Source organism: Gavialis gangeticus, unplaced genomic scaffold (genome assembly GCF_001723915.1).
Source record: "Gavialis gangeticus isolate Ggan-Ray unplaced genomic scaffold, GavGan_comp1, whole genome shotgun sequence".
NCBI classification, from domain to species: Eukaryota; Metazoa; Chordata; order Crocodylia; family Gavialidae; genus Gavialis; species Gavialis gangeticus.
Window position 1 is genome coordinate 93963546 of NW_017729033.1, and position 12728 is coordinate 93976273.

Consider the following 12728-nt stretch of genomic DNA (forward strand, 5'->3'; position numbering starts at 1 on the left):
GGAAATAAAAGCTTCTAGGTACAGAACCAAGTATACTATGATAATGTTGCTTTAGGAACATGAATAAATGCTTTCCCCCCCCCATATGCAGTTAATATTTTTCTAAGTAATATATATATATTAATTTCTACATTGTGGTATTCTGTGAAGGCAACAATTAGGCCCCTTTGCTCTAGGTTTTTACAAACACGGGAAAACAGTCTTGTTTCAAGTGCCTATAATCCAGTTCAACATTCCTTAGGCAAAACTGCCAGTGAAATAGAGGATGCTAATTGTCATTTTACTAAAAATGTTATACTAAGTTATTTGGTGTATTTGACAACTTTACCTTATACCTGACTCCATTATCCCTAGAGCCACTACTCATTCTGCTTCTTCATAATATAAGATTACAGATTAGAGTTGGCAGGTGCTAATTCTAAAACACATTAGTCTGTGTTAGGGGTAACACAGGGTTAACAAGTGTTAATGATCAGTCACACATTTGGGGTTAATATCCTCTGTAATCTGCACTGTTCAGGTCTGCTGCTAGAGAGCTGGCAAGAAGGGGTGTGCCTAGGGACTGAAAGTCTCCATGTCTGATCTGCTCACCATCTCTCTAAACACAGTATAGGCTGGGGGGAAGGGCCCACCCATTGCTTGGATTGTCCCCCCTCCGCTCCCCAAATCACCCCACTGTCTCTAGTGGTATCCCACAGTGATTGGTGCTTGGACCTGTGCTTTTTAGCATATTTATTAATGACTTGGATGAGGGGGTAGAATGCTCTATGATTAAGTTTGTGGATGATACCAAGCTGTGGGGAAATGCGGGCACACCAGAAGATAGGGTAAAGATCCAGGATGACTTTGACAACCTGGTTCCACGGGCAGATTGAAATCAGATGAGGTTCAACAGGGAAAACTGCCAGGTCCTTCATCTGGGTAGGAAGAACCTTCATCACAACTATAGGATAGGCAGTAGCCCACTGGCTAGTATGGCATCAGAATGGGACCTGGGGGTCACAGTGGACCAGAAGGTGAATATGAGCCAGCAGTGTGAGGAAGTCACCAACAGGGCAAACAGAACTCTGGCATGCATCAACCAATGTATTGCCAACCAGAGGAGATGTGCACCCCCTTAGCATGGCAGCGCACCCCCTACAAAAAGGCGCCGCCAACACTGTCAGCTGCACCTGCGGGCGGTCACCACTTGCCACCCTACTGTCGACACCGCTGGCGGCATCAGCAGGCAGTCCGTGATCACCGCTGGCCACTGCTGATGGCTGTGGGTGGTCACTGGCTCCAGTTGGCACTCGCCACCCCTGCCTGCTGCCGACAGCACCAGCGGTGTCTGCAGGAGCTCCGTGCTTACCGCCTCCACCGCCACGCTTCCACTGTTGCCAGCACAGCCGTGCCCCCCCAGCCACCAGGGGCACACATTGTTCATGTTGCCAGTGCATCCAAGGAGGTGCTTCTCCCTCTCTACTCGGCATTGGTGTGGCTGTAGCTGGAGTACTGTGCCCAGTTTTGGGCACTGCACTTCAAGAAGGATGCATATAAATTTGAGAAGGTGCAGAGAAGAGCCACCCACATATTTAGGGGCCTGGAGGATAGGCCCTACAAGGAGAGACTCCAGAAGCTGGGCTTGTTCAGTCTGAGTAAGAGGAGGCTGTGAGATGACTTGATAGCTGCCTACAGGTATGTCAGGGGGCAGCATCAGGATCTGGGGAAGCAATGCTTCTGGAAGGCACCTCTTGGGAGGATGAGGACCAATGGTCACAAACTAATAGAAGGAAGATTTAAGCTGGACATAAGGAAGAACTTCTCCATAATGGTAACTAGGACCTGAAACACACTCCTGGCAGAGGTGGTGCAGTTGCCATCCTTGGAAGTGTTCAAGAGGAGGCTAGATAAGCACCTCGTTGAGCTAGTTTGAGCTCTTTAACTCCCAGGCTTGATGATCTTGCAGGCTCCTTCTGGTCCATTGACTCTATGACTCTAAATAGCCCAAGAGCAGTGGCAGCAGAAGCAGTGGTGGGGAGGGGAGTTCCCCCTCCCAGCCTGCTCCTGGATTCCCTGCAGCCCATGCCACCCCTCTACATCTGGATCCAGCCCCCATTGGGCCCCAATGCTCCCCACTCACCTCATCCCCACCTAACTTCTCTGGCTGTTCCCAGCTATAAGTTCAAGGCTGTAGAATCCCCGGTAGCTAGTCCACCTGGGAACAGTGCTTCCTAGGATAGCGGAGGACTGCAAATTGGCAATTTTATCTCAGGTGAACACACAAAGGTTAACTTAAGTTAGGTAGCATAGCTCAAACACAACCCTTTTCTGAAGTAACATAAATTTAAGATACTTAGAGCACATCCTGACAAGTGTACACGTGCAGTTTGCAGTGCAAACACAGGCACCTATTTGCCAATGCCAGTGGTCTCCAAAGTGGGGTGCATGCACCCCAGGGGGTGCGCAAGATGATCCATTGGGGTGCAGGAAGAAAATACTAGAACTCCTATTTATATTTATATAAATACACATATATTGGGGGTGCGTGCTCAAAAATTTTTTACTGATAGGGGTGCAAGATCAAAAAAGTTTGGAGACCACTGGCCTATGCAGCATGGTGCCAGAATAAGTAGGACCCGGAGATCCCAGTTACAAAAAACAAAAAATAAAACCCCCAAAAAACCTGCTGCAAAAAGTGGCGCAGCGCATGCATCAGCAGCATGTGCCACCAGAAATGGAGCCTGGCTTTCCAGAGTCATGCTTTGGCTGCTCGCCAGGCACTGAGCAGCTTGATCGCCACTGCTGCTGCCCCAGGAGGACCCCAGGACCCCAGACAAGGCTGCCAGGGCCAGCCCAGGTGCTGGCCTGAGCCTCTTCTACCCACCTGGGACAATTTGCTCTGTACCAAACCACGTGCAGAATTGTGTGCAGTGGAAAAAAGCAGCAACACAAATTTGTGCCGCTTCTATTTTTGTCATGGCAACTGAATGCTCCTGCATGTGGGGACATGCCCTTAGAGGGCATGTAGCACTTGTTAACAAGCCTTAAAGTACGATCATTTAGGTTTTAAGTGTTCCTAACATGGTCTAATTGTAATGTGTAATCTTGCCCACAGAGTTTCTGCCTAAAACTTTTCCTAGTACTTCTGCTGCCTACTTTCCTTTTATGGATTTAAACAAAGAGTTTATACCAGTGATTCTCAACCAGGGTGTCACCAGAACCCTGAACTGCTCTGATATCCTTTTAAGGGTGCCTGGGGTACAACTCAATGTTAGCACTATTAGGTGGGCAAACATGATTCACAAGATAAGCCCAGAGACTTCAAATAGGAATCGGTAGCCTCAAAAACATTCTGACAAAGTATTTCCAAATTCTCTGTAGCAGAAGAATTGTTCTATTATTTTTCTGTAGTCAAACACAAGTGATAGCAAAGAGCTGGCATTTTCCAAGGTGTGCTTCAAGTTATGAGGTGCCTCTAATCTAAAAAGGTTGAGAACCACTGGTTTAAAAAAAAACAACAAACTTTCTTCTATAATTGATCTGTTTTGGGTATTCACACATTAAATTCACTCTTCTTTATGTAACATTCACTCATGAAAATAAAAGTGAGATTGCTCTTCAAACTATAACTTGGGAATCTGTAAGCTCTTATAATAGAATACTCTCATTGAGACTGAATTAATTTGGGAGACAATATGAAGAAAAAAATCAATATTGCTGCTAAACAGCTTTGAATGAGTTCACTTTAAAACATCTAACAAAAAATACTTCCTTTTGGTTCACAAATGTTTTTACTCTGCTTTTTAACTTCCCCATTTGATTTTTGATGCTGCACAGTGCCACAAATGTTAACTTTACCTAAAACAAGAATTTTTATGTTGTTGAATATAAATCAATTCAAACTCAAAAGAAAAGAATACTCCTCAGAAAGTGAATAATATTTGCTGAATAAAAATAGTTAGTATTCTTCTTTCTGATCTTCACATTAAGGGAAAAAGATGCTTGCAACACCTAACTTAGGGATGAAAAAGTGAACATTTATGTATGTTAATGAAAAAGAAAAAGATGTGTTGTTATTGTATTTAGTTTTTCATTTGGTTTTCCTTTTTTTGTGTGTGTGCATGCTTAAAGGTAGAATTTCATTAGAAATGCTAAAGAAAACCAATCTTAATTAGTCTGAAACACATCAGTAAACTCCAGCTCGCTGTCTCAGAATCATCTAGTGTGAAAGGCCAATACACTGAGGTCAGTCATGGTGAGTTAGTGGTTTAGTAAAACTCCCATGAGTCCACCTCTCAAAACTATAAGCAGTCAATGAGACAGAGTAGCCTTGATCAGAATTCAAAGTCATGCCTTTCTGGACAGGATGGTTATTTACAGCTTTCTGCCTACTACTGTTCTAATTGTTCCTGGTGCTCTTTGCATGCCGGCTCTCTTATTCCAAAAAGTTTGGCTCGTGCTCTTCTCCCAGGTGAGTGCACTTTGAGTTTGACTTTGTGTAAGTTAAAGGTCCTTTGTGAGATGCTGCTTTGTCTTTGATAACATGATCTCTTATGCATTCCCTGAACCTTTTACAAGATACTTTGGGCCAAATTCATCCCTGAAATCATGAAAAAAACCCCAGGTAGTAGGACGAGAAAGTGGCCGTATATCACTTTCCGGACAGCAAGTGGCTAACTTCAGCCCCTGGTAGTTCACAGCAACTTCAAAGACTGTCCTAACCATGATCCAAACTGCCAATATTCCCTGGCCACCTCCTACAGTCAAAAGTTCCCCTGATATTGGAGGCTTTTTCAGAGATAGCCTTGAGCCAGACCACTGAACACCTCTGAAGAGAAGGACTTGCAAAAGACCAAGGCCCTATTGAAAACTGGTCAGAACTTGTACAGTTGGGAGAGGGAAAAAAATAAATAAATAAATCAAGCTTCCAGGACTCAAGCACTCTTAATTCAGTCATTAGATAAACTAGTCAAATGATACCTTTTTTTTGAATTTGATAGATTCAAAGCACCACTTAGTGAACTCAGACTACAGAAAAATGCTAGCACAATTTTTTTGTTGCAAAGAAAAATCACAAGAGGTCAGAATATTTTTTACACAATGGATTCCTATGTGAAAACTGGATTTATTTTGTGAATCATGGATTTGCATACCTAATGATCCTAATACTGCATGCCATCCCACAGCATCATAGTTGAGAATCCCTGATGTCGGTGATATACATCTCTACCTGTCACCCCATAAAATCAACCATTGCCTTGTGCTTAGACAAAGCCCTCTCATGGATAAAGAACTGCTGGCTGGGTATGGATCCCAATAACACAGAGATGATACTGGTGGGTAGAGGAAAGCATTATGAAGACTCTGAAGCCAGGTTCCTCTTTGTTTGTAAGTTCACACCTACATTTGGTTAATTCAGTCCAAAGAGCCCGAGGCTCAGTTCCCACAAGATTCTACTATCTTTGGTTGGCTAGGAAACTCTGTCCCCTCCTAGGACCCAATCATGGGTGTATCTAGGATTTTGAAAAGGGGGTGCAGATGATGTAGTGAATCATTGCATACAATACTACACTTATTTTTTCAGATAAAAAGAAACTGGATACTTTACTAATATGCTAGGGGCCTAGGGCCATATTATTCAATTTAAGATTGAAGCAAAAACATGTAACTTTATTGGACTTGCATTAATTTGTTATATCATATATTACATATGAAAACATAACAAACTATGCAAAAATAATCAAAAGATTAGTCCTGTAGTCATTAGAATTAAATAGCTAGCACATTTTCAGATTCATAAAACAAAATTTAGCCTTCTTGAGCATCTTGCACCCAGTGTTTCACTGAAAGTTATTTCCACACCTGAGTTAATGTTTCTAGCAAGAATTAAAAACAGTTGGTGAGGCTGTGAACCAGGAGCTACATTACCAGTAACGCCTAACAGACAGAAGAACTGCAGAAGCTTGATTAGTTGAACATTATTAAGACCATTAGAAAGGAGAGAGGGTTGTTAATACTTGTGGAATGAGGAGTTTCAGCTAGATTACAATGATCTATGAAATCAATTGATGCCCTCACTGCTGCCTGAATGGAAATGATGGTGCCACTGTCAGGCAGTTGGTTTTAAATGTTGGGTGGACCATAGTGTTACCATATTTCCAGTTCCAAGAAATAGGACACCTGTTAGGGGGGACACCTCCCTCCCGACCCACAGCCCCCTGCCAGTGCCCCTCACTCCCAACCTGCAGCTCCACGTCTCTGCTGCTACTCCTCACTCCCGACCTGCAGACCCCTTGCCCTGCCGGTGCCCCTGACTCCCAACTTACAGTCCTTCACCCCCCTGGGCCATGCCAGTGCCACTAACACCCAAGCCAGAGCTCCCTGGTACTGCCAGTCCCCCGCACTCCCGACCCACAGCTCCTGCCCCACCACTGCCCCTCACTCCTGACTCACAGCCCCTGCCCCTTAGCCTTGCTGGTGTCCCTCACTCCCAACCCACAGCCCTCTGATCCCCCCAGCCCTGCTGGAGGGGGGCCCCAGCTGTCCCTATCTTGCCTGGGGCAGTATAGTGGCTCCAATTCATGTGGGTGATGGCAGAGCAAGTATAGCTGCAGCACAGGCTGAAGGAAAGAGGTGAGGATGCCTGTGACACACCCCCAATCCACCCTGGGCTAAGGCTCCAGTGCCATGCCCCTCCCCTCCCCCCCTGCATCCCTAGGCAGCATGTCCTGGGGCCGCCTGGCCTGTGCAAGCACTGGCACTGGCCCAGCCATAGAGCTCCCTGCTGCCCTCAAAGGGCCCCCCTGCTCTTTCCCCCCCACTGGAGGGGCAGGTGTCTCCTGTAACCTGCTGCAGCCCCAGCAGCCAGGCAGCTTCCTCCAGCCCCACCCCTGCCTCCAACTGCCCTCCCCTGACTCCCACCAATGGAGCAGAGCAAAATCCTGGACACTGATTCCTATTTCAAAAAAATATCCTGATAGAGATTGGAGGACTCAAAAAAAAGGACATGTCTGGGAAAACCCAGATGTATGGTGACTCTAGTGGACTAGGAATCAGAGGAGGATGTGACTGCATTATTGCACACCACTTCCTGGATCCACCTCTGGATCCAGTGATCTAGGTTTGATTATTTATGCCTTCATTAACCACAGTATACCTAAGAAACAGCCCTTCAGAAATTCCATTTGGCACAGAATGATACACTGCAGCCCATCAGCAGCACAGGCTCCTGCAAATATACCAGATACCCCATAGAGACCTTGCCCTTGATTCAAAATTCTATGGGAGGCTAGCTTGGGAAGTGGGTATTTCAATGACATAAGTTGATAGTATTTAAAATGATGCCTAGGGGTATATAGACTAAATGAGGGGCATGTGTGCACGACACTTTAAAGTGGGTTAAATGCTTTTGCACTGTTTTAATGGTGTTGGTGTTTGCATGCGTCAGTGGCGTATTGTGCATTAATTCCAGCCACTGTAGCATATTTGGCAGCGTAATGCACCTTAAATGACTTTGAGGCATAGGAAACTAAAACACCTCTGAGGAGTTTTTGTTTGCTGCCCTGCAGCTGCAAAGCACCAGGCTCCGTGCAGCTCAGGGGCTGTGCAGGCAGCCTGGCAGCAACCCGGGAAGGCAGGCTCCACTGAAGGAAAAAAAAAAGAAAAAAAAAAAAGTGGTGAGCCTGACTACTCCCCCCGGAGCCTACCTGTCTGCATGAGCTGTGCGGGGACCTGGTCCTTCCCTCCGCAGCTGTGGGACCCTCCCGGGACCACCGGAGCCGGATGCCTGCAGGCAGGTGCTGCCGGGCGAGGGAGCACCACGGAGGGAAGCACCAGCCCCTCCTGCAGCCCAGGGACCACTCCACCTGCTGGCAGCTTGCCTTCCCCTCCCTGCCACCACAGACACATGTAAGGCATGGGTATACATGACACGGGGGTTTATTTCACCCTCAATTGAAGCAGTGTTTTTAAAAACCCACAGCTTCAATTTAGGGCCCCTGTTTCATCTACACACACACTAAAGCTCTGGGCTAAAGTCTTCTTTAGACCTAATGGAAAACTCTACTAACAAGGATAAACACCATTTTTGTGAGAAACAGAACATTGTTGGGGCCTGGTTTAAAACTGTTATATGAACAACTACAAATAGGGACCATCATAAATCTCACCATCTTCTACTCTAAAAATAAAACATGTATAAAGACATGCTAAAGACCCAAAATAAAAAAGCATGCCAGTCTCCCTTTCTTCACACAACTAAAACAAAGTTCCCTCCACCCTTCTTTGCCATCTTCATTGACATGGTTCCTCACTGGAGGGGGGATGATAAAACAAACACATGCCATAGTTGGTCACTTTGCTTAATGTATTCTGGAACATGCTCATGTTATGATGATGAGCAAGAGGAAAGCAATCTATATAGAAAGAACTGCTATTAGAAGACAGCCAAGCAGTGAAGCTGCAATGGAGCCAGACTACTTAAGAACTTGGAGAGGGAAAAGGGGCCCCAGTGCCAGTGTGAATTAACCTGTGTTTTACCTGTATTTTTAACTCCTAAATCTATGTGGAAATCTCTTTGGCTGATGTTTAGCTTTCTTTCTTGTGATTTTATCGCTACTACATAACACATCATAAGGCATTAACAAAAGAATAAAGATGCTCGGACAACTCGGCTGATAACCAGGCTTTGATATGCTGAGCTGCCATCATCTCTCTTTTCACTGTGTGAATTCACTGAAAGGAAGTTGGAAATGAGAGGCAAGGAGCAAATGCCCAGTGGCACTACAGGGACGACAGTGGGAAGATCACCTAACACATTTCACTTTCCTTTTTTGTTAGCTATGTCTGATTCCACTGTACAGGTGCTGGTAAGTGAGGTTTGCTAGTGTCACTCCACCTCTTCACACACTATATTTAACCCTTTCACTGCTGCATCACAAGAAAAATAGTGATCTCTGTGTAACACTTAAAAAAATTAAAGTGAAATTGATGAATACCTTTAAAAAAGCCAGTCAGTTTTAGTGTAAGCATCCTGGATGGCAGACATATAGAAATCTAAAATGATTTTTTTTAGTCTGTTAGACCATATATATCTATAACAAGATTAAGTGCTTCCCTTTTAAGGAAAAGTATAGTTTGGACCTTAGGAACTCAGAAGTTTGAAGTGTTAAATTGGTTTTTATTCAACGGGTAGCACAAGAACTGAATGGCTGCCTTTTTGCTAATTTACCATCCCTTTCCACTCAAATCTGTTTTTCCAAAGGGTTAAACTGGGTGGTTTTCAGGAGTTTATAACAGAAGTAACTACTAGTGAAAAACAATCTGATACATTCGGCTTACTAAGACCCTGCTCTTTCCCTCTCATCTTTCAGTAGGACCCAGGGGAGGCTAAAGTTTAGATCAGTCTATTCTCCTCTAGAACTTTGATTCACTATTAAATTCCTTCTAATGAAGATGACTTTGCCATCTCACGTTCATCAGCAAGCTGTGTGTGGAACAATGAGGGACCTACCTTGTAAAGGGGGGCATTGTTCCTTCCTCTTGGTTACCCAATTTGAGTAGAATCATGTGAAAATTCACATACACAAGAGACCTGTAAAACTAGTAACTAGTCTTACTCTCAAGGGTGCAATGACAACTCAAGTTAAGGAATAACTATTTGGCTAAACTAGACATTCACATTTTTGCTCTCATGTTTATAACAGCAAAAAGGAGGTGGCATAAAAGTCTCCAAATTAAATTGCAGTGGTGACACATGAATTTTACCTTCTTTCCCATTAGCTTTACCAGTAGATGCTTATAAAGGTGTTACATTTGAATTTGTGTGTACATATATAGCAAGAGAAATTACATTTCCTTTATCCTGTTTGTTTAAATGTTTCCCAAACACAAAAGTCTTTTACAATTACTTCATAATGGTCCATCTTAGATCTAACATCTTTGTAAAAATTTATAAACAATTATACAAGCTGTTTCATCATTTAGTGCTGAATCTTGCTTATTACTAGGGAACACTGTTGATAGCTACAAGAAATAAACCTATTTTAGGTTAGACATTAGGAAGAACTTCTTTATGGTAAGGGTTGCCAGAATCTGGAATGGGCTTCCAAGGGAGGTGGTGCTCTCACCTACCTTGGGGGTCTTTAAGGGGAGGCTAGACATGTACCTGGCTGGGGTCATCTGACCCAGTGCTCTTTCCTGCCCAGGGCAGGGGGTCAGACGTAATGATCTACTGAGGTCCTTTCCATCTATGAATCCATTTTCTTGAAAAGAACTATTAGTTGAAGTAGTCTCTATGAGTGAAGTTACACAGCTTAGAGACCATACTATGGGCACTTAGAAAGAGTAAACAGCTTTAATGTGAGGACATGTACATTGTAAGTACTCTCTGAGTATCTCAAAATTACATCAATTCAGATGAGGGTTAACTCTGACCCATGCTACGAAGGTCATACTAGCATAATTTCAGTCTGCTTCACAGAGATAAAACAAGCAATTTGCAGTCCCCCAGCATTCCAGGATGCACTACTTCCAGTCCCCTCCCCAACCCCACACCACAGATTAACTTTCCCCCTTCCTGAACTCTACTGCCTAGGAGGTAGTACTGCCCAGAAGCAGGCCATACCCTGCCAGTGCCAAAACAGGGGTTGCAGCACCTGACGCTTGGTGTAATATCCAATATAATTATGAAATTGAAAAGAATAAATCAATGAATATAATAATAAAATAAAGGGTCTAGAAAGAAAGCAAAAGGTATTGTGGAATCCCACTTGCTAGGCTAGCAAGTAAGAAATCATATCAATGGAATTACTAGCCTTTGTTCTCTAACACTCCTGAGCTGCTGGAAGATAGCTCAGTAACTGTCAGACCGCAAGTCAGAAAGCAGGCCAGTTCAAACAATGATGCCTTTTATGTTGTTTTTCCATCCCTCTCCCAGAGCACTGGGATTGGAAGGGACCTCAGGGAAGGATCAGTCACTGGCCAGCTACACAGTCAGTCAACATGAGAGCAGTCCTTCCCCCCACCCTCTCCTTACTTTCTGTTTCCCTGCAGGCAAGCCCAGCTTCAGCTTCAAAACTTGAAACATTTTGACTGCCCTCATTTCGTTTCAAGGCTGTTTCGAAGCCCTTCATTTCATTTTTAGTTTGCTGTTTCAAGCTCAAAACAAAACAGCCGGCAAAATTTTGCACGGCCCTACTGCTCTCCCCTGGCCAGGTGGCTTAATGGGGGCTGTGGCTTCCCTCCGCACCTCCTGTTCCCATCCTAGGGCTGGGGGGTGGAGGGGTGCAGTGGAGCTGTACTACCAGCACAGAGCCCCTGGTATTTAGTGCAGTGGGAGTATGGAGCAACAGGGAGCAGGGAAGCATACTTTCCTGCAGCTCTGTGTTGTCACCAGGCTAAACCACAGCAGCTCCATTACCAGCCCCCATGTCTTTTCATTTCTCAGTCCATCCTACCACTGCTGCAACCCTGCTCTTCCACGCCACCACCCAGAGCAGGGATAGAGCCCAAGTGTCCTGGCTCCTAGCCATGGTCCTGCTTGCCATCTCTCAGCTGTTCTGGCAAGTCACAGCTGCACAGGCAGGGCATGGAATTAACCCTTAACATGGAATTGTTCGCAGCAAGTTCTAACTTCAAGACTGCTAATCATTCAGCAGATTTAGTATGGTCTAAGTGTCTAAGTATAATGTCACCCTGTGTGACAGTATTTGCAGGACTATGTTAGAGTCTAATCCTGCAATTTACCATGCAGAGACAGACTACAGCACATGGAGAGAAGGCACATGGAAAGACCCATCCATTGCAAATTGAAGGATAAGAACTTCAGATATTACTGTGACAGACATAAACAGCCACCACCAAATGGAGGCAGAATCATGCCTTTAGTAACAAACTTAGTTTATATAATATATTTTGTCTAAATCTGTATTTAGTATGTTCCTATTCCAGCAAACTGCATGAAACTTTAATGACACTTGGTGCTTTCTGAACCGGGGTCTGTTTTTTAGCCATATAGCCTCATCATCTTAAATTTCTCTCCTTAGCAGCCACACCCTCAAGCATGCTTCACTGCTCCAAGCCTGTGGCCTCCTAAATCAAAAGCAATATAACCACCTCTGTGTGGTATGTGGGATAGGTTACTTAGCACTGCTGAGTGACAGTAACATTGAGCCCATCCTCACAAGCTAATTAGTCTGGCTGCATATATGGCTGCAGTCTTTCTCGTGTAGGCAGTGACCTGCCTGGAGCTGTGTCTTTGGGGATGTTAAGTTTGCCATATAGATATAGCCTGCCTCAGGTGAATGAGAAATGTATGAAATATTTGTAACAATTATACAAACAGCCCAGTCTCACATTTCAGACTTGGGTTCATTATAGTTTCAGCTGAAAACCCAGAAAGACTTCAATGGAAACTTTGCATTCTGTCCGACTGAATCTGAAACTCAGGAAATGCAAAGATATAGGAACTGAACAAATAAAAGTGGTAGTATGAAATACAGTAAGAACTGCAACATTTCTGCTTTTAACACAGCTTTACTAGGACAAGAGTTAGCGAACACCTTTGTCTAACACCTGCATAATTAAATCAGTTACTGTTAAACAAGGAGAGGAAGGTTTCATAAATCCTTAGGAAAGCATCCATGAAAAGGCTAAATGAACAGATCTGCATTCATTTATTGCAATAAAAAAGACAAGCAAGACATTTTTAGGAGTTTATCTCCAATATGTTCAAATTGTAAGAACCA